Genomic DNA, 26,567 nt, shown 5'->3' on the forward strand with positions numbered 1-26,567 from the left:
CATCAAGCCATGAGGCAAGAGGAGCATAGCAAGATTGGATCCAATCATACAGCACAAATAAAACTGCAGGATGTCAAGGATCAATGGACAAGGTGACCTGCTCTGTGGACATGTGATCTACTCAGTCTCTTTCCCAGACACCCTGGTGTTTTCTCAATGTGCTCATGAGCAAATGTCCATGCAGTAGGGACAGGGGTCCCACATGGCTCAGAAGCACAGGCCTCCTCTCACTGAGGCTGACCTGGGCTGCTGTAGGCCCAAACATCCCGTCAACCAATGGCAGGAAGCAGCCTGTGAACATCTTGGATGTTAGCGTATTGGGGAGGGGGCAGTGATCTATCCCCAGTGGGGTAGACACATCCAGATTTGGGTTTACCATCCTAGCTTATCGTGTTTCTGTCTGGGCCAGCACCTGTGGACTTATTGAGCGTCTTATTGGCCATCATGCTTTACCACGCAACACTGTTTCTAATAAAAGAACTCTCATTGCAAGGAAGAAGTAGAGGAACTATATCTAATTTTCAACCTTTTGGATGTTTTGGAGGCACCTCATGCTCAACATAACAAAACACATGATCTTCTCCCAAAACTCAATTCCCTGCCACAATTTTCTAAGTGAATGGCACCATCACCAATCCAGGTACCCAAACCAGAAACCTTGACCTCAGCCTTAGCACCTCCCTCTCATCCTTCATATCTAATTATTTCCAAGTGTTATTAATTTTCCCTTCCAAATATTTCTTAAATCCATCCACTTTCCTCTATTTCCACCATTTATGCTGGGTAGAACTTTCAAGAAGACTTTATGTTATTAAGTAGGTACTGCCACAACTTTCACCCTTACCTCTTCCCCCTAGTTCCTGATAGTAGAGTTGACAGAAGGCATCTTGTGAGGTGCAGAAAGCATCTTTTAGCCCTGAGGCAACAAGAATAAGGACAAAAGCCCCTACATACAGGAGGATGTGAAAGTAGAAAGATAAGCTGTGCCCAGATTTCCAAGGGCTTGTTACACTACCAGGATGTGCCTGACCCACCTGCCTCCATGCACAAAGCCCTCTTTGTATAAATTTCTGAATGTATGTAAGTAACTTCATTGTCACTTAAACTAGTGTCACCAGAGCTCCCTCTAGACTTTCTCTCTGACTTGTAAAGCAGTGGCCATGTGGGCGCATGTTTTGCTCATTCTTAAGGAATTAGAATTTTGTTTTTGCTTCAAAAAAAAAGCTGGCAAAAAAGAGTGATGGTTATATACTATTTGTCCTTTTGACTCAAGCTAAAATGCTTCTAAAACCAACACACTCAAAAGCAATACTAACCACTACCCTAATTCAATCAATATCAAAAGATAGGAAAAAATAAAACTTTACATCAAAAATTTCAAGAATGTTTGGGCATGCCATACCCGTCTTAGCTTAAGTCTCAGCCAATCTCCCTCTTCTTATCCCAACACATGCACACGCAACATACACACAACACATATACAACCCCCAAACACATACCACATACATACCATACACCACATATACATCACACTACACACACACCACACACAGAAAACACACTACATACACACTTCACACATACCACACACACACTGCATCCACACACAACACTACATACACACTAACTCACACGACACACACACCACATCCACACATGTATACCACACACATCACACTACATGCACACCACACACACACCACATCCACACACATAGAGTATACACATCAACACACTATGCACACACCACACACATACACCATATGCGCCATATGCATACACCACACCCCCACTACACACACCATACATATCCACCCATGACACACAGTGCACTACACACATACAAACACAGACACCGCGCTACAGACACACCACATATACCATCCATATCCACCCACCACACACAATGCACTACACACACATACCACATCCACACACCACACACAGAAAACACACTACATACACACTACACACACACACCACATATGTGCCATATCCACGCACTTACACCACACTACACACATAACACACACATACATCATACACATATATCACACTCCACTCTACACACACCATACATATACACCCACCACACACGCAATACACTACACCACACACACAAACACACACACTCAATACACCACACAGCCACACACCACACCACATACACACCATACACATATACCCACCACACACAATGCACTACACCATGCACTCACATACCACATACCGCATACTCACACATTACACACATACCACATACCACATGACACAACATATCACATACAAACACACATACATACATACATAAATCTTTTCCTCCGGATGACCCAGCTGGAGGATCTCACTAATCCCCTAAAAGCACATTCTCTCTTCACTAAGCTCTGCTTTGTCACTGTTGAAAGATTTTTTTGGGGGGCTCTGTCACCCAACCTGGAGTGCAATGGCACAATCTCAGCTCACTACAACCTCCACCTCCCAGGTTCAAGCAATTCTCCTGCCTCAGCCTCCTAAGTAGCTGGGAGTACAGGCACGTAGTCCCTAGCTAAATTTTTTTTTTTTTTTGAGATGGTGTCTTGCTCTGTTGCCCAGGCTGGAGTGCAGTGGCAACATCTCAGCTCACTGCAACCTCCGCCTCCCAGGTTCAAGCAATTCTCCTGCCTAGCCTCCAGAGTAGCTGGGATTACAGGCGCCCGCCAACATGCCTGGCTAATTTTTGTATTTTTGGTAGAGACAGAGTTTCACCATGTTGGCCAGGCTGGTCTCGAACTCCTGACCTCAGGTGATCCACCCGCCTCGGCCTCCTAAAGTGCTGGGATTACAGGTGTGAGTCAGGGCGGACTGTTGAAGGATATCTTGGTGGGTCATAAAACTATTGACTATAATTAAAATGAGATATGGCACTAGGATAAATTTGGAAGATTAATGTGAAGCCATAACCTTAAAAATATCTTTACCTTTCGTTCAATCCATAGTAGCAGTGACAGCTCTCACCCTTCACAATTCTCAGATGCATCCCAACCCTCAGATTTAGGTCTCTAACACTAAACTCCAATTCAAAGATACAGGACTCTTCAATGAGTCCGTATGGAAGAAAAAACCCAGATGTTTCTTATGATACTATTTTTGTCATAAGAAAATTAGGGGCAGAGCTAAAAGGATGAAGTAGAAGGCAGCTTACTTCCTGTCAGCCAAGTTATGCCAATTTGAGAATGAGTTCAAAACAAAGCTCAAAAGAGAAAAGTCGACATAGCATGCAGAAAAAATTGGTTGTAATAATAAAAATGAAAATAATTGGTTTTAATTTTTAATGACTTTTAAATATGTAACATATAAAATATAAAAATATTTATAAAATATATACAAATACAAATATAAAAATATTGAAGAAATCATGAATATATGAAAGGGTGCTATTTATGGAGATTTTGTTCTTCAATTAAGCATCTATATATATTTCAAACTGTATATTTGTATTTGTTTCTGTCTATGTAAACAGGAAAGGGTGAACAAAAACACGTGAGTTAACCAAACAATTCCAGAAAAGTAGGAACCGTGCCAAGAACAGGAAGATCTGATCAGCTCTGCTGATTTTATACAACAGGCAGAGAGAGGAAGGCCCAGCACCTGTGGGTTCTCTTAGTAAGATCAGTTACAAAGACAGGCAACAGGAGGCTTCCGAAAGGGCATATTCACCAAATGTTAAACTACCCAGACAAACTCAAGCTCCTATTTTCTAGGAAAGGAAAATTTCCACCAATTATAGCTAATTTTAATAAAATACTGATAAATACTTGTATTTTTAAAATATCAGCAATCTATATCTATATACCAAAATGTACAGCTATTCTCAAAAACTTAAAGGATGCCCCGTTTAAAGAAAGACATGTCTCAAAAACTGAGAATCTTCATAAAAGGCAAGGACCTGCGAGTCCCATAATGAAATGAGTGCATTTTTATAGGCTCAGTCTGCTACCACTTGGGTTTGAATTTCTTGGATGTTGCCACTCAAGAACTTGTGATTTCTACCCAAGAACCTGCAATATCAGCTATTCTGTAATAACCTTCATTTTTCTTTGGGTCTGGTAGGGTTACAAAAATCATAAGCTAGTAATAAAACAATGGCTGGCAGGATTATTGAAACCCCTAGAAAATGTAAAAAATAAAACCCTGGGAAGGTGCAGGATAAGAACAAAAAGTAATATTTTGTCTCTTCTGTTCATAATCATTTTGGTATAACATCTTTAACTGGTTTTGTAAACTTTGCAATATTTTATACATTTGTGTTTCTTATGGGATTTTAAGTACTTATGAATCTTCGTTTAAATTAAAATGTAAAAGGCCTCTAATTAAATGTTTAATAAATGTTTAAATATTTGGCAAAATCTAATTGGTAAAACTTATAAGACTTTTTTTTTTTTTTTTTTTTTTTTGAGACGGAGTCTTGCTCTGTCGCCCAGGCTGGAGTGCAGTGGCCGGATCTCAGCTCACTGCAAGCTCCGCCTCCCGGGTTCACGCCATTCTCCTGCCTCAGCCTCCAGAGTAGCTGGGACTACAGGCGCCAGCCACCTCGCCCGGCTAGCTTTTTGTATTTTTTTAGTAGAGACGGGGTTTCACCGTGTTAGCCAGGGTGGTCTCAAACTCCTGACCTCGTGATCCGCCCGTCTCGGCCTCCCAAAGTGCTGGGATTACAGGCTTGAGCCACCGCGCGCGGCCAAGACTTTTTTTTTATCACTTGTGTAAGTATTGTGTAATCCTTTTGGAAAATGTCACCTTTTTAAAAATGGCAATTGATTGGCCAGGCACAGTGGCTCACGCCTATAATTCCAGCATTATGGAAGGCCAAGGTGGGTGGATCACCTGAGGTCAGGAATTCGAGACCAACCTGGCCAATATGGTGAAACCCCATCTCTACTAAAAATACAAAAAAATAGTCAGGCGTGGTGGCACGTGCCTGTAGTCCCAGCTACTCGGGAGACTGAGGCAGGAGAATTGATTGAACCTGGGAGGCGGAGGCTGCAGTGAGCTGAGATTGCACCACTACACTCCAGCCTGGGTGACAAGAGCGAGACTCCATCTCAAAAAAAAAAAAAAAAGGCAATTGATTAATAAATTAAAATTATTTCTTAATTGAACATTAAACAATTTACAACCATTAAGAACATATTTTCTTCAAACATTAAAGCTCCTAGGACATTAAAGAATCTTTCAATATCCTTCTGCTTTGAGTCTCATGGCCTCAGCAGCACTAGATCCAGTCTCAGTTAAGGTGAACTAATTAGTATAGATAATTTGACTCAGTAAAAATACATTGAACATATATTGTACACCACATCCAATGTGCTGGCATGTGTAACCCATAATTCAAAACACCTACTCTCTTGACAAATACCAGTTATACCCCAGGAATAACTGTGGTTCACACCTCTTACCCTATGGCTAGAAATAAAGTAGGGTGTAGAGTGATGGGTTCTGCTATGGAGTATGCCAGAAAGACATCAAGGAGGACTTGTGAGGTAGAAGTGCTTAGAAAGAGAAAAGAAAAATATATTTGCCAAATTGTTCCTTCCTCACAGCATTAAACTAATAAATGTTTGCATCATGAAGCACCATGTTCCAGAAGCATCCATTTACTTGCTTCTGTTCATGCTCCAAAACATGTTTTAGAGGCTTTCACAAATCAGTGTGAGATGTGCAGCAGTTGCACATATTAGTAGCTAAAAAATACTTTTCTACACTGAACAATTTATGTTTTTCTTAAAACTGTATCTAATAGGTGTATATGTAGTATCTCAATTACTTATCTAGACAACTAAAGCAAGATGGAACACTAGAATTATAAATTGTGTTATTTTCATTAATATATGTAGTAAGATTTAATTAAAATTAAAAAACATTGTTTCAGCTTAGATCATCTTGATTCTAAAATCTCATCAATTGTACATATAATTTATTATAGTTCTATTTTACCTTTTATTTTAACAAGATATCCCAAATATGTTAGTGAAAAATAACTTTTTAAAAATGATATTATACTTTTTGTATTTCACTTTAACATTTATTTCAATTGTAGATAAATATAGATTCCAGTCTGAACACAATTGTATTTTTTAAAACTAAATCATTGAGAATAACTACAAGTCAAGAATATGGTAGGAATTAATAATCTGGATTTCATAATATAAAACAAATCTTATATAATTTTTTCATCTGCCTAATGATAGAACTTGATCAAACATGTATCAAAGGGGTGGGAGATGGGAGCTGAACAATGAGAACACATGGACACAAGGAGGGGAACGACACACACTGGGGCCTGTTGGGGGACATGGGGTAGTGGGAGGGAGGGAGAGCATTAGGAAAAATACCTAATGCATGCTGGGCTTAATACCTAGGGGATGGGTTGATAGGTACAGCAAACCACCATGGCACACATTTACCTATGAAACAAACCTGCACATCTTGCACATGTACCCCAGAGCTTAAAATTTAAATTTTAAAAAAAGGAGATGGGGGAGGTAAAAAGAAAAAGATGTAAAATAAGAACATCTTCAAAGAAATGGTTAGCTTAAACTCAAAATCTGAAAACAATGAGAGAAACTAGACTTTAAAATCTTTCATAAAAATTTAATTACTGGTGAAACCAATGAAAATAAGCAAGAAAAATATTATCATCAAATGCACAGCTTAATTAGTTCAGACAGAATCCCTGCAACTTCACACACATTCTTTATTAAATGAAGAAGTAATTACTGATCACGACACAGCACTTGCACACATAAAATTATTTAACTGAAAAGACTGAACAAATGGCAGTCAATCAATAGTATTAAACAAAGGCAAGTAAACACCAACAGAAAACACCGATGTGATGTTCTTAAAAGAGTAATATTATATGTCTATTTGATTAAGTATAATGATGCTTATATGGAAATAATAGCAAAATAGTTAAAGAAAACAAACAAAGGGAATTTTCTAGACTCTTCTAAAGCGGCTCATGATGGCAGCACAAGGGTAGAGTTGAGGCAGGAGCACAAGTCTGTGCTTCTACCACTCAATCAATATGGCAGAGACAACAATTTTCTCATGAGACGAATTGGTAGCTGGGTATGAGCTGTCTTGAAGGAACTCAATACAAGAGGGCTACTGGAGCTGGAGGACTCGGGGGGAACTTGTTGTGGGTAGGCTACTGAGGGTTGAAACTTGAGGGGTCACAAAGCATCAGTAGGTGTGGTAGCCAGATTCCAAGATTGCCCCAAAATCCCTGCCTCCTGCTATTCACACCCTGTGTAGTCCCCCCGCAATATTATGTCAGACCTGACCATTATAGCAGAAGTGAGAGCATGTCACTTTTGAGACTGAGTTATAAAAGACACTATATACAGTATTCCCCATCCCTGTTTATCCACGGAGGATCTGTTCCCCAGTGGAAAACCCTCGGTAGATGCCTGAAACTGCAGATAGTACAGAACCCTATATATACTATGTTTTTGCCATCTGATAATTGACCCAGCTACTAAGTGACTCATGGCCAGGCAGCACATACAGCATGAATCCACTGGACAAAAGAATGATTCATGTTCCAGGCAGGATGAAGCAGGACAGTGCAAGATTTCATTATGCTACTCAAAATGGCATGCAACTGACTTACGAAAGGTTTATTTCTGAAATTTTTCATTTAAGAGTTTTGGCCTGCAGTTGGCAATGGTAACTGAAATTACAGAAAGTGAAACTCAAGATAAGAGGGTACTACTGCATATCTACATATATATACTTGTCTATCTCCAATCTTTATCTCTCAGATCACTTCTCTAAGGAAAACTAGCTGCCATGTCATGAGCAACGTTATGGAGTAATCCATAATGTGATGAACTGAAGCTTCCTGCCAGCAACCACCTGAATGAGCTTGGGTTTCTGTTTATATCCTCCAGCCTCAGTTAAGCCTTAAGAAGGCTGTATCCCCAGCTCAGCTTGAATGCAACTTCATGAACCGGAACCACCCAACTAATCTGTTCCAAATTGCTAACTCTAAATTATATGAGAAAGCAAATCTTTGTTGTCTTAAATTGCTACCTTTAGGGATCATTTGCTATACAGCAATAGATAAGTAGATTAGACAGACAATTCCTCAAGGAATTGTGCAGGATGGATCAATAGCCTTATAGGAGCAAAGAAAGAAATCACTAACATGCATTACAAATTATTCACCTGTTGATGGACACTTGGGTTGCTTCCATTTTTTGGCTATTACAAATAATGTTGCTATGAACATGGGTGAACAAATCTCTCTTCAAGGCCCTGCTTTAAATTCTTTCGGGTATATACCCAGAAACGGCATTGCTGAGTCATATGGTAATTGTATTTTTAATTATTTTAGGAACTGCCATACTTTTTTCCATAGAGGCTGCACCATTTTATATTCCCATTAACAGTGCTTCACTCCAATTTCCCACATTCTCACCGATACTTGTTACTTTGCAGTTTTTCTAATAGTAGCCATCCTAATGGGTATAAGGTGTTACATGGTTTTGATTTGCATTCCTCTAAAAGATTAATGATGTTGAGTATATTTTCATGTGTTTATTGATCATTTATCTATCTTCTTTGGAGAAATGTCTATACAGGTCCTTTGCCCATTTTTTAATCAAGTTTTCTTGCTTTTGAGCTGTAGTTCTCTATATATTTGGAATATTAACCATTTATCCTATATAGGATTTGCAAACATTTCCTCCCATTCTGTGGACTGACTTTTCGCTTTGTTGATTGTGTTTTTTGATGCACGAAGTTTTTAATTTTGGTGTAGACTAATGTATTTATTTTTTCTTTTGCTGCTGTACTTTCAATAGTTTACCAGCCTTTGACCTACATGATCTACATGAGTGAAGAGAGACACTAAGAAAAAAAGGTGTTGTCAGTGATGAAATAAAAGTTATTCAAACCTAAGGATGAAATGAACAGGTAAACTAAATCTGTATTGAATAGGGTAAGGAATATGAATCTTAAAACCTTGAAGATTTTGAAAATCTTAACTGTGGGCCGGGCATGGTGACTCAGGCCTGTAATCCCAGCACTTTGAGAGGCTGAGGCAGGCAGATCACGAGGCCAAGAGATCGAGACCATCCTGGCTAACACGGTGAAACCCTGTCTCTACTAAAAATACAAAAAAATTAGCCCAGCTTGGTGGCAGGTGCCTGTAGTCCCAGCTACTTGGGAGGCTGAGGCAGGAGAATGGTGTGAACCCGGGAGGCGGAACTTGCAGTGAGGCAAGATCGCACCACTGCACTCCAGCCTTTGGTGACAGAGCGAGACTCTGTCTCAAAAAAGAAGGTAACTGTATTAGTCCTAGTTCTTCAGAGAAACAAATCCAGTAAGATATAGATATATAGATATATAAAAGGAGATTCATAATGGGAATTGGCTCACATAGTTAGGGAGACTGAGAAGTCCCACAATATGCCATCTGCTAGCTGGAGAACCAGGAAAGCTGATGATGTGTGACTCTAAAAGCCAGAAAAGCCAATGGTGTAACTCAGTCAATGGCTGCTAGTCTGGGTCCCAGAGTCTGAAGGTCTGAGAGCCAAAAGCTCCGATGTCCAAGGGCAGGAAGAGATGGGTGTCCCAGCTCAAGAAAGAGGAAAACCCCTCCTTCTTCCACCTTTTTGTTCTATCCTCACCCTCAACGAATTGAATGACACCTGCCCACACTGGTGAGGGTGGATCTTCTTTACCCAGTCCACTGATTCAAATGTTAATCTATTCCCAAAACATCCTCACAGACACACCTAGAAATAATGTTGTGCCAGTTATCTGGGAATCCCTTAGCCCTTTCAGGTTGATGTCTGAAATTAACCATCACATTAACTAATCTTCACTTTTATTAAGTCAAAACATCTCAGTGTGTGCATTGTGTTTAAAGGACATCTTAATGCAGGATCATATATAGCTCTGCACATGGCTCAAACTGGGCATGAACATAGAATTCTCACACAGTGAACTTACCATAAGATATTCAGAACAGAGGGGCCCTGGTCAGCCCATTAAATTCCACAATTCCTTTGCTAAGAGCCTAGAAATCTTATGAAGCACCTAATTTCTTTTTCTGAATAATAATAATAATTCCATTTCTGGAAAAATCTATTAATTCTATGATCCAGAGTACTGTTTCTAACATAACGAACCTATTAAATGAAACATAGTCCCTTGAACCTTTGGCCCTAAATGCACCATCTGAAAGGAAATACCAATTCTAAACTCCAAGCTGAAGGAACATATGCAACGCCTACATTGTTTTTGGGATGCTTCAATTCTACCTTTTAAGTTACAGAATTGTTTGAAATTCTAGTTCACACATAAGAAGATTCTAGGCTATCAGTGTAGCATATACAGAATTTCCTCCTCATTTAGGATATTAAATCTGTTTACATTTAGGGAAAAAAACTTTATATGAGCATTTGCCTGAAATTCAGGTGGTATTGAAACATTTCCTGCAATGAGAGAGAAAATCACACAGAAAATAAATGCTGCTTTAGTGACTTATATAATAACTGCATGCCATCACCTGGAGTGTTTTCTGTCCTTAGGAGCAGAATCCTATTGCACTTTGTTGGAGTGGAATGAGAGTAGGGACAAAATATAAATACCTTTTAAAGAGGCTCTAATAAAGTCACGAATAACAGAGTCAAATGGAGTACTAAGGGAAAGTAGGATCATTCAGACTCGTCCTGTAACTTTGAGATTGATGTTGAGATGAAAGCTTCAGATGTTTAATTGGATATTTCCTTGTTCATGAAAGGTTTTGTTGGGAACAGGCCCCCCAAAATCTGGCCATAAACTAGTTCCAAAACTGGCCATGAGCAATATCTCTGCAGCACTGTGACATGTTCGTGATGGCCATGACGCCCACGCTGGAAGGTTGTGGGTTTACCGGAATGAGGGCAAGGAACACCTGACCCACCCAGGGCGGAAAACCACTTAAAAGCATTCTTAATCCACAAACAATAGCATGAGCGATCTGTGCCTTAAGGACATGCTCCTGCTGCAGATAACTAGCCAAACCCATCCCTTTATTTTAGCCCATCCCTTTGTTTCCCATAAGGAATACTTTTAATCTATAACCTATAGAAACAATGCTTATCACTGCCTTGCTGTTAATAAATATGTGGGTAAATCTCTGTTTGAGGCTCTCAGCTCTGAAGGCTCTGAGACCCCTGATTTCCCACACCATACCTCTATATTTCTGTGTGTGTGTCTTTAATTCCTCTAGCGCCGCTGGGTTAGGGTCTCCCCAACCGAGCTGGTCTTGGCAGGTCTGAGAGTGGCTTGGGACATGTACTAGAAACAATATACTGGACTTTCTGAATCATTAGTTTGATCCCAAGTAGTGCTTCCAATGTATATGTTTCCATGTGTGTTATGCATAAACATACACACACATCATTATGCTAATGTATGCATGTCTAGGCACACACATGTACAACTGTGCATATCAATATTATTTTCTAAAGAGAAGAATTGCGTTTTCTTTTTTAGCATGCAAGAAATGTCCATTTTTTGCTTTTGCCCCAAATTTTTACTGTTTATAAAGTTTTACTACAGCTAAGAAATTTTGCAATGCCTGAGTAATAAGACAGATTATTACTAGCCATACTAACTTGGAAACCCCCTAGATGTTTCTCTTAAAACTTTGGTTTTGGGGTGGTCAGATGTGGAAAGAAAAGGGGAAGAAATGCAGTGGAGGTGAAAAGGAATCTGATGAGAAACTATGTCTTTCTGTATCCTACTACTAACTAAATCATGTTTCTCAAACTTTGGATACTTTTTTCCCAAACATGCTTCTCAAACTTTGGAAACTTGGGAAGCTTTTTTCAAAATATATGTGTGCAGCCCACAACACTGGAGATTCTTTCAGGGAATCTGGGGCAAGAATCAGCAACCTTTTTCAGTGTAAAGGTTACAGAGTAAATATTTTAGGCTCAAGGCCATATAATATTTGCCAAAACCACTCAGTTCAGCCATTGTAGGGCAAAAGCAGCCATAGACCACATGTTAACAAATGAATATGACTGTGTTCCAATAAAACGCCATTTACAGGGCAGATTTGGCCTCCAAGCTGTAGTTTGCCCACCTCTGGTATTTAGTGATACCCAGGAATACTATATTTGGAAAAGCATTATGCATCTATAAAATTCTTATTAAAATTTATTGTGAAAACTTACCAAAAACTCAACAGGAAGATGATAAAGGATTAGAACAGGCAGTTCCAAAATGAGAGAGAGAGAGAGAGAGAGAGAAGGAAGAAAGGAAGGAAGGAAGGAAGGAAGGGAGGGAGGCAGGGAAGGAAAGAAGAAGGAAGGAAGGGACCTTCCTTCTTTTACAGACGCGGTGGCTCACATCTGTAATCCCAGCACTTTTGGAGGCCGAAGCGGGTGGATCATCTGAGATCAGGAGCTCAAGACCAGCCTGGTCAACATGGTGAAACCCCATCTCTACTAAAAAATACAAAAATTAGCTGGGCGGGGTGGCAGGCACCTTAACCTCAGCTACTTGGGAGGCAGAGGCAGGAGAATCGTTTGAACCTGGGAGGCAGAGATTGCAGTGAGCCAAGATAAAGCCATTGCACTCAAATCTGGGGGACAAGAGTGAGACTTCTCTCAAAAAAAAAAGAAGGAAGGAAGGAAAAGAAAGAAAGAAAGAAAGAAAGAAGGAAGGAAGGAAGGAAGGAAGGAAGGAAGGAAGGAAAGAAAGAAAGAAAAAGAAAGGAGAAAGAAGGAAAGAAAGAAAGAGGAAAGAAAGAAAGAAAAAGAAAGAAAGAGAAAGAAGGAAAGAAGGAAGGAAGGAGAGAGAGAGAAAGAAAGAAAGAAAGAAGAGAAAGGAAGGAAAGAAGAAAATGATTTTATAAAGAAAGGAAAAAATGCTAAACATAATTTTTTAAATGCGGGCTAAAACAGGAGACTATCTTTTACCTAATAAATTGGCAAAAACTAAAAAGTCAGATAAGACAAAATTTTGTGAAGCCATGGTGAAGCCAGCACACCCTTAGTGTGAGGATAGGATAACACAACTTCAGAGGGCAGTTTGGACACAAATTATAAAATTACAGGGCACAAATATTTATGCATAAAGAGGGATTATAACAGCAATACATTGGAAACAATCTAAAAATCCTCCAAGAGGGACATGGTTGAAAAATTACAGTATGTCTATTAAGTCGTATGCTACATAAGCACTATAAAGAATAAGGTAGACCAGCATGCTGACTCTAATTTTGCTTATCCCCCCAAAACTATTCTCACTTTTTCTTGGGTGGGGCTGCCCCGCTTGAGATGACTTTTTTCAAACTTTTTGCAGCTAGATGTAGCCAGTTACCTGAGTTCTCACCAAATGGAAATGAATGAAATTGGTATGTTCATCTTCCAGTTCCTCTTCTGAAAGATGTTTACTTTCAAATCACCCTTCCTTTTTCTGTCTTCAGTAGCTGTGGAAGCTATGATTTGAAGACAATTGCTTGACTTCACTCAAATGAGTCCCTGAACGATTTCCTGGAACAGAACCTGCACTGTACTGCACTGTAATAAGTGAGGTAAATAAATATCTATCATATTTAAACCAGGGCATTTTGGCCTCTCTTTACAGCAGCTTAGCACTTGCCCTAAATAATGCAGAAACGTGCATGGTGCTGCCAAAACTGAAACTTCAGATGTGGCATTGGTATGATGACAGAATCACAGGTGATGGGGACGTGGGTATTTCAGGCTAAAATGTTGACCACCCTTGTTCTGTTGTCACAAAACATTTGGCAAAACTATTACCTACGATAACTGGAGAAGCAGATCACATCTCCTATTACTTCAAATGAAGCTATTGGAAAGAATCCGAATGTCAATCTGTGTTGGCTGCTCTTTGCTGTCTATAAACAGGTTTTTAAAACAGTGATCAACTAAGACAAGAAGTGGCAAGTTCGCAAGCAGAGTTGGAGGAAAGTAGAGAGCATCCAAAAAGATGAGACTTATAAGTGTTGAAAAGCCAACTGATACGTAAAGAGGCTTACAATAGCACTTAACTGAACCAGAGCTGCAGATGATAAAACCATTACTCACACCCTTTCTCAAAGGCCTGTTAAGACTTCTCAGCCAAACAGAGAGGAAGCCTCAGGCAAAGAACAAATCTAGGGTGTTGCCTTCCTACCCAAGCCAATTTTTTTTTTTCAGGTAGCTTCAAGGTACCTACCATTCAAAGAGGAAAGAAAAGTGTGTCAAACCTACAAGCCAGGAAATAGGTCAGCCTGAAGATCCACGTGCAGAAAAGAACATTGAGAGTGGTCAGTGGCCCAGGTAACTGACCGTAAGTAAGCAGACCCAAAGCCAACTGAGTTCTTAGTCAGAAGCAGTGTTTGGTAAAACACCCGTGGTGACTAAGACATTCAATAAGTCACATGAGTATGATGGGCTCAGAAGGCAAACCCAAATCTGGATGGGTCCACGCCTTTGAGGACAAATCACTGCCCCCTCCAAGATGTTCACAGGCTGCTTCCTGCCATTGGCTGACGGGACACTCAGGCCTGCAGCAGCCAGATCAGCCTCAGTGAGAGGAGGCCTATGCTTCTGAGCCACATGGGACCCCCATCTCTACTGCACAGACATTTGTTCATGAGTACATTGAGAAAATGAGAGACTGACTAGGTCTCATGTCCACAGAGCAGGTCACCTTCTCCATTGATCCTTGACATCCTGCAGTTTTATTTGTGCTGTAAGATTGGATCCAGTCTTGCTAAGCTCCTCCTGCTTCATGGCTTAGTGGTCCAGAGAAAACCCATTCATGATGACAAGTGTGGGCCACATGGTCACAGGGGACCCCGGGGTCAGACTTTCAGCCTCCCTCAGGGACCACTAATAAGCCAACAGATGTTTTCCAGAATGAGACTAGTTATTTGCTGAAGAGGATAGGATTTTAGTCCAAAACCCTAGAAGCCATGGCTGTGTGTCCACTGTCAGGGTTTGCCACCGACTTCCTGCTTGGTCTCCTCTCTAGTGTTACCACCTCCATCTAACTTTCATATTACAGCCAGAGCGATGTTTCTAAAACTGAAATCTGGCCCTGGCTAAAATCTGGTCATTAATTTGTACCACTTTAATAAGCATCAATTATGTGCCTGTTCTAGGTCTCGAGGATTCAGTAGAGACAAAGTAGAGGGTCCTTGTTTTATCCTTTGAATCTGTGAAAGAAGCTAACCTCATAATGTGACACGAGGGACACTAGCCCCACACTGGTGGCAAAATTTCACCATTAGACATTCATTCTTTGAACAACTGTTCACCTTATGCTAAAATGCAAATGTGCTTAAAGCTTTGTCATTCATGGTCATAAACAATTTTGGGTAAATTTATTTATATGATGAGTTCCAATATGACAACCCAAGCTTATCTAGATGAGTTTTGTGGCATCCTTGATAGGGGCTTTTATAGGCAGGAAAAAGTACTAAGGCGATACTGTGATTTTCTTAAATTAATACTTTATTTATTAAAATTACAAATTCAAATTCCTCATTATTCCTTGAATTTTTAAGTTCAACTCATAAACCTTATTACTTTGTTTATGAATCTGGCAACTTCTAACCATCACTTTTAAGGAGTCTTTTATAATTTAATTGAATTAGTTTAAATATTTAAGAACTTGATACATTTTTTACCCTTTTTGAATTCTTCAGTTGTACAACAAAAAAGTTGTCAAGAACTGTAAGATATCTGAGCCTTTACCCTATTTGGAGACTAACTAATTGACTTGTCAGTGTTTCTTAGATGCTGGCAGAAGACATGAGACTCTTGGATCAGAGACAAAGGGCTTTAATACTCACAGCAATAGCTTTAACCAGAGTGTCATTCTTTTGCATCAGTTCACTTTTTTTTTTTTCTTTTATCAGTTCACTTTTTATTAGGTCTGGAATAGAACCCAAATACAACGTGATGACTAAATTTATGTGGTACCCTAAATGGGATCCAGGTACAGAAAAGAAAAGAACATTAAGTAAAAACTAAATAAAGCACAGACTTTAGTTAACAATAATGTATCAATTAATTTAGTTCATTATTTGTGACAAGTGTACCATACTAATATAAGATTTTAACAACAGGGGAAACCAGGTGTGGGGTATATATGTGAGAACTCTCTGTACTATCTTCACAATCATTTTGAAAATATTCTTAGTTTTTTTAAGTTGAGCAAATTAAAAATATTAGATAAAATGACAATACATATTGTACTTGAATTTAGAAACATTGTGAAAATTATAGCCAAATGACTGAAGTTTGGGAACACTGGTTTTGAGAATAACAGGGATGGTTGAACTATGCTGAACCCCTGATCCTTCCCACCAGTGTGACAAGAAGATGTGTGATTACACCACAATACTATCTACCCACAGCTTGCAATTCAGATGGTTCTTCCACAGCGCTAAGTAGAAGAGTCTTTCATGAACCATCCTGAGAATGAGCAGGCAGTAACCACCAAAAGCAGAGCTGAAACTTCTCTAAGAGTGAGACACGACTTTCTCTAGAGGAACTGGGGCTTCTTGGTGGCTGGGTTCTCAGGGGATTTCTTAGTGGAGAGTTACTATAAACATCTAAGCTCTAGTTTACCACCAAAGTTTGGCCCTTCAGACACCTAGTGTCTTTTAGCAGCACCCTCAGCAAACATGAGTCCTTGTCTACCGATAAGACCTCCGGCTCAGGGAATAGGAATTGGAAGTTGAGGATCACGCCACTGATGCCCCATTCTCAGGAGCCCTCTACCATCTCTTTTCTCACCCTGTTCACAATTACCTAGGGATTGTAGCACTTGTCCCACTCCCCAACCTCAGCACCCAAGGTCCCAAAGTGATAGACAGAGTGCCAACATTCCTTATCTGTAAAATAGAGGACAACAGGAGAGGGCTGGTCTATATCAGTAAGTCTGGAGTTCTAGCCTATGCAAGAATTGTCTGGAAGGCTTGTGAAAACACGGGGAACTGAGCCCCACCTTCAGAGTTCCTGCTTCACAGAGTCATTAATTTGCATTTCTAACAAATCCCAGGTGACACTGATGCTCTGGTTGGGAGCTGCACTTTGAGAACCACTGGTTTAAATGATCTCAGGGGCATCTTTCAACTTTCATAGTCATTAAATACATGTGTCTCAGACTCATATGATCATGAGACTCACCCGGAATCTTGGTTAAATGCACAGATCAGCAGGCCCCACCCCAAACTTTCTGACTCAGAATTACAAGGTGAGCAGCCCAAGTGATTCTTATGATCAGAGGAGTTTGGGAATCTTTATAATACCAAAAGCCAGCGAACCATCAGTGAATACGGTCTTTGAGCAGGACATGGTGAGAAATTGAGGGCATTCAAAGATGGCACGCGGGCCCAGGAGAAATGGGTAAAGCTGAAGGAGGGTGTGAGAAGGGATCAACAGGGTCAAAGTTTTGCCCTGACCCTTGCCCATGGCACACACAGCACTGAAAAAATCATCTCAACAACTTGACATGAGCCTTTGCTACTCCACTGTCCATTGGATGGGGAGGGCAGGAGGCTCAAGGGAATACAAATGGCCAAGGTGATGCTGGGTCAAAGGGAAACTTCAGAAGGTCATAAATGTAACTTTCATCGAGTGTTTTGGCCATAAACACTTTGGGGTAAATTCATTTATATGATGAATTCCAATATGACAGCAACCTAAGCTTGTCTATGAGTTTTACGGTATCCTTGACAGTGGCCTTTGTACACAAACAGGTCAACCCACTAGCACAGTGTACTGGGAAGGCTGGAAGAGCTAGAATGGTAGTGCCAATCAAAATACAGCTCAAAGACCCCAGTCATTTCCCCAAGAGAAAACAACCAATCAAAATACAGCTCAAAGACCCCAGTCATTTCCCCAACAGAAAACAATACCCAATTAAGCTGGAAGCAAGAAAGGGCGTAGTGTCTGTAGTTAAGAGGCTGCTTGCCCATGGACTTCTAAAATCCTGTAATTCTCCCTGTAATACTCTCATTTTACCCATTTTAAAGATTTTGGGGAAATACCAAGGTACAGGATCTCGGGGCAATGAATGAGGTCGTGATCCCAGTCCACGCGTTAGTGGCAGATCCATGTACTCTTCTGACTCGAGTGCCAGGGAATGCAAAATGGTTTTAAGCTTTTTTGGTCAGATGCCTCCTAGGTTGGACTACACACAAGAAGGTTATCTACATGTTGGAGTATACTCCCACTTTCTAATTGAAGGTTCCTCAGATACCTTTCTAGGGCTCAGCAAAAAAAAAAAAAAAAAAAAAAATGGGGGCTGTCCCAAAAGCCTCAAGGGAGTAATGTCCAAGTGTATTGTTTTGCTTTTCTCTGCCATTCAAAAGGAAAAAGGTATTAAGACTCCAGGCTCAGAGGGATTAAGTGGTGTGACCAATGTCAGAGGCTATAATAGTGGCAGAATAAGGACTAAAACCTCTTCTAATCCCTAGACCAATGAGTTTCTTTCAGAAAGTGTTATTCGAAGGTAATGTCGTCCATTTCTTTAAACTATTTTACCTATGAGTTCCAGAAAACGAAATTCCATCATTAAGATATTCACTCCTTTGAGCCTTTTAACATCAGTGTCAGATGTCTCTTTTAAAATCAAAATATTTTAAGCCTCTATCAACTAATACATCAGTGGGGCTAAACAGAGATGTAGCAGAAAGCTGAGCCTAATGTAGTAGGTAATGAAAGGCACACCACCACCATAACCCCAACCTGCCTGGCAGGAAGTCGAAAGAGAAAGAGTAAGAGGAGAAAGAATCATGAGTAGGGAGACAGGCCTTCTCAACGGGTGTTTGGGAAGTTCCTGGGCCAGGAGGGCATCATAACTCCTGTTTCTCAATTTTGCCTGTGTAGCCCCCTGAAAATACTAGTTGATTTGAATTAAGTAGAAACAATATTATCTCTAACTGAAAGCTTTAGTTTGGCCTAAATTCTCCTCTTATAGACTTGTTTTTTTCTTTTAAAGACAGAGTCTCGCTCTGTCACCCAGGCTGGAGTGTAGTGGCATGATCTCAGCTTACTGCAGCCTCGACCTCCCCGGATGAAGTGATTGTCTTGCCTCAGCCTCCCGAGTAGCTAGGATTACAGGCATGAGCCACCACGCTTGGCTAATTTTTCTACCTTTATTAGAGACGGGGTTTCACCATGTTGGCCAGGCTGGTCTTGAACTCCTGAACTCAAGTGATCCACTCACCTCGGCCTCCCAAAGTGCTGGAATTACAGGCATAAGCCATAGCACCCGGCCTCCTCTAATAGATTAAGGAGCAGAAAGAAGCTTTCTTCTTACAGAGAAAGACACTATCCAGTGATGGCAACCCAAGATGCCCTATTTAAAAGAATGATTTCAAAATGACACTATCCAAAAAAGAAGGTTTAGTCAGGATAAGACCAAGTATCAAGGACTTTCTCTCTTTTTTCTCTGAAAGTCAGGATTCTGGATGGTGTCATTTTTCCCTGGTGATAACCCTCCTTTCTTTCCTGCCACATCATGGGGCTGCTCTATTAACCCAGAGACCCAAGGATAAGGTTGTTAGAAAATTGGAGAGTAGCAGCGAAAGAGCAGATGCTCCCGCCTTATAAATTAGCGGAAGATTATGCATGGCCAGCTGTACCACGGAGCTACCCGGGTTTTATACCACACCGTGATCCTCTGTGTTTATCATATGGTCCGGCATCTGGTCAGTTCTGTTCCCAGCTCCCATGAATCTATTCAAATCAAGCACTGGCTAGGGGTTTATTTATGTATATGCTTCAGTCTCCATCAGGATCCCTCCTGAGGTCTTAACTTGCAACATGGCAGGGAATTAACCCAGCAAGTCCTTTGTATCACAACTCTAAGTTACTCATTCACCTGAAGGTAACCCTTTTTTTTTTCCTATCAGGTTTAGGAAGTGAGGGGGTAGTCAAATGAAGAAGATATGGATGTGTGACAAGAGACAGTCAGAGAGAGAGAGAGAGAGAGACAAGCCTCAAAGTGTTTATATATCAACAAAACCAGACATGAATACTCTGAAATAAGGTAAAAGTAATGTACTGTATGCCTGAATAACTAAGAAAAAAAGATAAGAGATTTTCCTGTGTTTAAAAAATCTTGGGCTAAACCTGAAGTTATATGAAAGTTTCCTAAGCTTTTTTCCTTTGTAACAAGATCGTATTTCCAAGAAGAAAATCTATTAATCGATTTCTTGGCTTTGAGTATTTGGCTTGGATGTCTTTTTTCATTTATTTTAACAGGTAGATATAAGGGCCTGTCATTGTGGTTAGGCCAAAAGAAAGTTCTCATTCTCCTCTCACACCATGCATCAAAACAAATTACAGATTAACCAAAGCATTAAATTGAAAAACAAAAATAAACTTAGAAGAAAGCACTTTACCATCTTTCTGATCTCTGGAAGGTAAATAGCTTTTAGAATATAAAAACAATGGAAGAAGTCATAATGAAAAAAGACTAATAGACTTTATAACCCCATAAAGCTATAAATTTTATGAACCTTAAAACTTACCATAAACCAAATTAAAAGACAAAAAGAGAGGTGTAAATTTTTGCAACAGTTAATGAATAAAAAGTTAATATACTTAGCATATGAAGAACTCTTATAGATCAATAAGAAAAACATGAAGACAATAAATAAATAGGAAAAAGGCATAAGCAGTTTTATAAAAGGAAATACAAATTTTGGTAATTTTTTATGATTCAATTAATTAGTAATTTTAAAACTTTAAGCAAAATACTATTCACACCTATCAACAGAAAAGGGATTAAATTATAATACTCATTTTGCAACACAAACAAAAAGTAGAAAAAAATCTTAAGGCGCTTCAACTATAGGGAAATGGTAAGGTACATAGCTGTGTCCTTTAAGCTGTTAGATTCTCATTAAAAATCATTCTTCGTGGCCGGGTGCGGTGGCTCACGCCTGTAATCCCACCACTTTGGGAGGCCAAGGTGGGTAGATCACCTGAGGTCAGGAATTTGAGACCAGCCTGGCCAACATGGTGAAACCCTGTTTCTACTAAAAATACAAAAAAGTAGCTGGGCGTAGTGGCACTCGCCTGTAGTCCCAGCTACTCAGGAGGCTGAGGCAGGAGAATCCCTTGAACCCGGGAGGCGGAGGTTGCAGTGAGCCAAGATGACGCCACTGCACTCCAGCCTGGGTGACAAAGCGAGACTGTATCTCAAAAAAAAAAAAAAAAATCATTCTTGGCCAGGTGCAGTGGCTCAGGCCTGTAATCCTAGCATTTTGGGAGGCCAAGGCAGGAGGATAGCTTGAAGCCAAGAGTCTCTGACCACCCTAGGAGACATAGCAAGACCCCTACAAAAAAATTGTTTTAACTAGCTAGGCATGATGGCACACAGTCCTAGCTACTCAGTAGGCTGAGACAGGAGGATCACTTGAGCCTAGAGGTTGGAGGCTGCATGAAGCTATGATCCTGCCACTGCACTCCCACCTGGGCAACAGAGTGAGACCCCATCTCAAAAAAAAAAAAAAAAAAAACAGAGTCCCTTTTATGAGAATTTAAAATGACAGAGGAAGGAGGAATAAATTCACATTTCTGTGGCCTAATTCCTGAAGTGCCTTTTCCATATAGACTTGATCTGTGTGAAACGACAAGTCTATATCAAGCTTTCTAGTCAGTGTCTGGCAAATGGAAATTTTTTCAAGAATCTTAGCTATTATTGTAATTCTCATAGAGTCTTTGAAACAACTCTATAAAGTTGCCATTGTTTTTCCCATTTCATTAGAGTGAGCCAAAGTTCAGAAAGTTCAAGCCCCAGGACATCTACTGAGCTGCTGTGGTGAAGTCACACAGTCCACGTTCTTCCCAGCCACATTTTGCTGCCAAAGGCTGAAGAATTCAGCAAGATTCATCACAAAATTCAACATTATGCCCCATGAAAAATCTGTCTTCAACTGTTGGAGGGTGGGCATTTTGTCCTTTAGGACAGACACGGAAAGAGGCTTCTAGATATGACTCTGATATGAAAGGATATTTTAGGATATTTTAGGATTTTAGGATGATTTCTTGTAAGAAAGAGCTGGTATACTATCAGTAATTAATCTTTTACTTGCCAGAGGGAAAAAAATACTTTATAACATCTTCACCATTATTTTTTCTATTTCAGAGTTTTCCAATGTCTGAAGGCAAGTATGCCTATCAATTGCAAATTACAAATTCTCAACCCGGACTCCGAGGCATGGTATTGAGTGGAATGCTATAAATGTAACCCAGCTGTTAACTTTGCATGCTACAAACAGAGATATTTCATAATGGCTCATCAAGTGACTTGTAAACATCAATGATGCAAGAAAGAATAACTTGGTTTTTTCTACTATACTATGATGTCAAATGCATCTTCTGTATTAGATTTTGTTACCTACATTCTCCCTTTGCTTATTTTGAAAAATAAAATCCTTTTTATGGTACTCCAGACATACATTTGCATATTACAGAGTTGGTAAAAAGAAAAAAAGAGAGAGTTATTTGGTATTAAAAGGAGTCACTAAAGACTTTAACGTCAATTTGGAAAATTTAAGAATTAAAGGGGAAGACTATCATGCAAAAAGCATTAAGTTGAAAGTAAGAGTTTAAAAAGCAAAGGAAATTGTAGGAAATGAGCTGCCACCTTTTTTTCCCCAGATTTTTGTCTCATTTTAACTTTCTTTTAGGTACAATGGATGCAGACATATCTGTAAACATTACTAATGTGAAATAACGCCTCTTGAATTTGAAGCATATTATTCGATAGAATACTGTAAATGTGCGCACAGATGTTTCCTCACATGCTTCAAAACATAGGTGTCCCAACATGGTCGGCCAAGTGGCTTTTAAATATTGATGATGCAAGAAAAATTACCTTGGCTTTATATAATTGGGCACCATTGAGGTTTTGCAAGGCTTCAGATTTTACTGGTAGTAAAAGCCATAAATTAAGTCTTCCCTGACTACCAATCTCTTCATCTCAGACCTGCCACAAAACCCTACTTGTCTGACATAATAAACAGTTGAACTCCAGCATAATTAACCAATTTTATAAGATGGTTTTATGATCAACCTAGAATATAGATGATACAAATGTCTTCCCATATTACAGAGTGGCAAGCCCGTTTTCATCAGACATTTATGAGGAGATCATTTTCTCTGACCACTTCATTCCTAAGGCCAGGGCTGATGGGAGGTAGGGTAGCGGATGAGGGAGACAGTGAGGAAATGGAGGTTCTGTCACCAAGAAAATTGTCCTGGTGAGTGTGATATCAGGCAGTGAGAGAGTTTGAGAAGCAAAGAGCAGTGGTTTGCTTTTATTTTTTGGTTTTTGTTTTGTGGTGGTGGTGTGGGGTTTGTTTTTAGTTATAGGCTTTAAATCACAATGAAACATTTCAAAAGTCGATGACATTTAACTTGAATAACTGAACAAATGATTATTCTAACATCATCTGAAGAGAAGCTGTTTACCTTCGGATGCACCGGTGAGGGGCCACATGGTATTGTTATGCAATTTATTCACAGGAATTTCTGTTTTGATACTGAAGTATGTACACACACACATATATACAGTGTCAGTTCTACTGCTCTCTCATCAGTAGATTTCAGAGGTATTTCCATTTAGTCTCATTGAAGGTCTGGTGTGTTGGACGGGGGTGCGGTATGAGAGAGGAAGTCACTGGGCCCATGGGAAACCAAGCTTGGGTGCAACCTCTGAAGCCAGAAGAAGGGGAAGCCACCCGGAACCTAGTTATCTCATCCAGGCAACAGCTATGATTTACATGCACAGCGTCCTCAGACAGCCCTGCTGCATGGCTGACAATTACAGGATGGTTGAAACCCTGCTCTGTGTGTCTAGTAAATATTATTTCTATTGTCATGTCAAAACACTAGGCCTTTTTTCAATTATTCAGCTTTTCTTTTACAATCATCGATTGTACTGTGGAAAAAAAAACTCAGGAGAAACTCTATTATCCACCAGCCAGAATCCTTTAACCAGTACTTTTGCACTTAAACTTGAAGCTTGCACTCTTCAGTGTTTTGGGTTGCAAACAAAAGTAGATTTTCTGGCTAACCTGAATTTGTTAGAAGGATATAAATTAGCTCCCAGCATTGTTGGGAAAACTCCGCATGCTTAGGCAGAAATGAAGGTAGGCAAAGCCCCACCAACATCCTGCAGGGCCCTGCTGATCCCAGGTACTTGCTGTTATACCATCACAAATAATATGCAAGTGGCTGAGCCTTTGAGATGCCCAGCCACGCTTTGGTCACATGACCATGCTCCAGCAGCCAGGGGTCAAAGAGGTGAAAAAACATTGTCCCACTTTGACTTCCACTGCGGTAGAGGCAAGCCCTGTCCCTCACGCATCTTCGGATTCTCCCCAAATAGGAAGGATACTGGGCATACAGAAGCACAAAATGTTTAGGGCTTGGTGATCGGCACTTGAACTACATTTCCTCACTTCATTGTGACAATAGCCGCATCATTCCTGTTTTAAAGATGAGAAATCAAAGCTTGAAAAAGACAAGCAATCGCCCATCGTGATAAGATCTAAGATACTGAAGCCCCGCTGCAAACATCTGAGAAGTCTTACATTATGATTAATCTCATTCTAATGTTAGATGTCTTTGAGTGTATTTCCTTAGAAAAGTTGTGATCTGGATGTGGTAACACTCTTGACCAAAACGTAGGTTTCATTAAAACAACAACAACAACTACAAAAATTTCTTCAAACACAGCAGTGTCATAATACAAGTCTTTAAAAATCAGTTAATGCCTGCCTATTCCATCTTACAAGCTGAAAGCATATTTCCTTCCTGGTAACCTGTCAATTTCTCTGAAAATATGGAAGAAATAACATATTCTTAATTTACAACAAGGAATTGATGGCTTAAAGATGCTGAGAGGGGACGCAGTGTTTTGCTTCTGTGTAGAACCACAGCACGCTACTGACCTCCTGTGGCCATATTTCAAGGTACTGTCTCTTCAAAGAGAACGGCAATTGCAGGAGAGGTCCCTGGGGTATTTGATCCTGATGTGTCATCATTGAGAAACTAGTTGTCGTTGAACTCAAATGTGGAATTACTGAGCCAGTAAGTCCAACTGTGCTCTGCCCAAAAGCCACAGTCTTGTTCCTAAAAATTTGCCCAAGTCTTTGCCCACAACACAACTTCAATATTTTTTTAAAAATTCACTGAACACCTATTGTGTTTGGGGCATCTGACAAACACTTTATCTTGTCTCATTTAATCATTGCAACAACTATATTATTGCCATTTTATAGAGAAATTGAAGTTCAAGGAAGATCAGTGATTTTTCCCAAAATCAGAGGCACAAAACAGGATTTTGAAAAAAGGATTATTCAATCCCCTTCCCCATCTTCAAGGTCTGTAATATGGTTTGGATACATGTCTCCACCCAAATCCCATGTCAAATTGTAGTCCCCAGTGCTGGGAGTGGGGCCTGGTGGGAGATGATGAGATCATTGGAGCGATTTCTTGTCAATGGTTTCGCACCATCCCCTTGGTGCTGTTCTCGTGATAGTGAATGAGTTCTCATGAGATTTGGTCTTTTAAAAGTGTGCAGCACCTCCCCACTTCCTTTCTCTTGCTCCTGCTCCAGCCACGTAAGACTCTTGCTCTCCCTTTGCCTTTCACCATGATTGGAAGCTTCCTGAGGTCTCCCCAGAAGCAGAAGCCACCATGCTTTCTGCACAGCCTTGCAGAACTATGAGCCAATTAAACCTCTTTTCTTTATAAATTGTCCAGTTTCAGGTATTTCTTGATAGCATTGCAAGCACAGACTAACACAGTCTGCTAACATCTCCCAAGAAGGCTTCCGTGACTGCTTGGCACACAGAAATATCACCTCCTCAGGACTTTAGTACTTGGCTCATACTCCTTTATATTATTATTTTTATAGGTGTAGTAAAAACCTTGGTCAAAGGTCAGATGGGAGGGGTAGGGGTGTTAGTTTTTAAATCTAGAACAAAAAATCCTCCCAGGGTCAAAATCTACACTTGCAGTTGTAAACAATTATGATGGCTCACATTTACCAACTGCTGGCTGTGAGCCAGAGATGTCTCGATGTTCTTAACATGTTCCAGATGACTGAGCATGAGGCTTCGAGGCTTAGCTAGTTACAACAACTGTCTAGTAAATGACTGAATCTTTTTTACACCAACTCTGCAATGTGGCTATTACTAACATCTCTGGTTGATAGATAAAAAGACTGAGACGTTAAATCTGTTGTTCTCATGGGTTGAATTGTGTCTCCACAACATTCATACGTTGAAGTTCTAACTCCCAGTACCCCAAATGCGGCCTTATTCAAAAATATGATGGTTGCAGATGTAATTGGTTAAGATGTGGTCTTATTGGAGTAGAGTGGGCCCTTAATCCAATATGACTGGTGTCCTTCAAAAAGAACGCTATGTGAAAACACAGACACACATACATAGTGATTATACCATGTAATGGCCGGCCACGGTGGCTCACGCCTATAATCCCAGCACACTTGAGGTCAGGAGTTCGAGACTAACA

At 40.0% G+C, this 26,567-nt stretch overlaps 1 long non-coding RNA gene across 1 annotated transcript; it reads left to right on the forward strand.

Moving 5' to 3' along the window:
- The first annotated feature begins 13,470 nt into the window (after window positions 1-13,470).
- On the forward strand, window positions 13,471-22,311 carry LOC117098071. The gene is made up of 3 exons (XR_004443161.1): window positions 13,471-13,579; window positions 14,208-14,340; window positions 22,168-22,311. It is a non-coding gene; the product is annotated as an uncharacterized LOC117098071 (long non-coding RNA).
- Window positions 22,312-26,567: the final 4,256 nt, after the last annotated feature.

This window comes from Trachypithecus francoisi, unplaced genomic scaffold (assembly GCF_009764315.1).
Source record: "Trachypithecus francoisi isolate TF-2019V2 unplaced genomic scaffold, Tfra_2.0 Lachesis_group15, whole genome shotgun sequence".
Classification (NCBI taxonomy): domain Eukaryota; kingdom Metazoa; phylum Chordata; class Mammalia; order Primates; family Cercopithecidae; genus Trachypithecus; species Trachypithecus francoisi.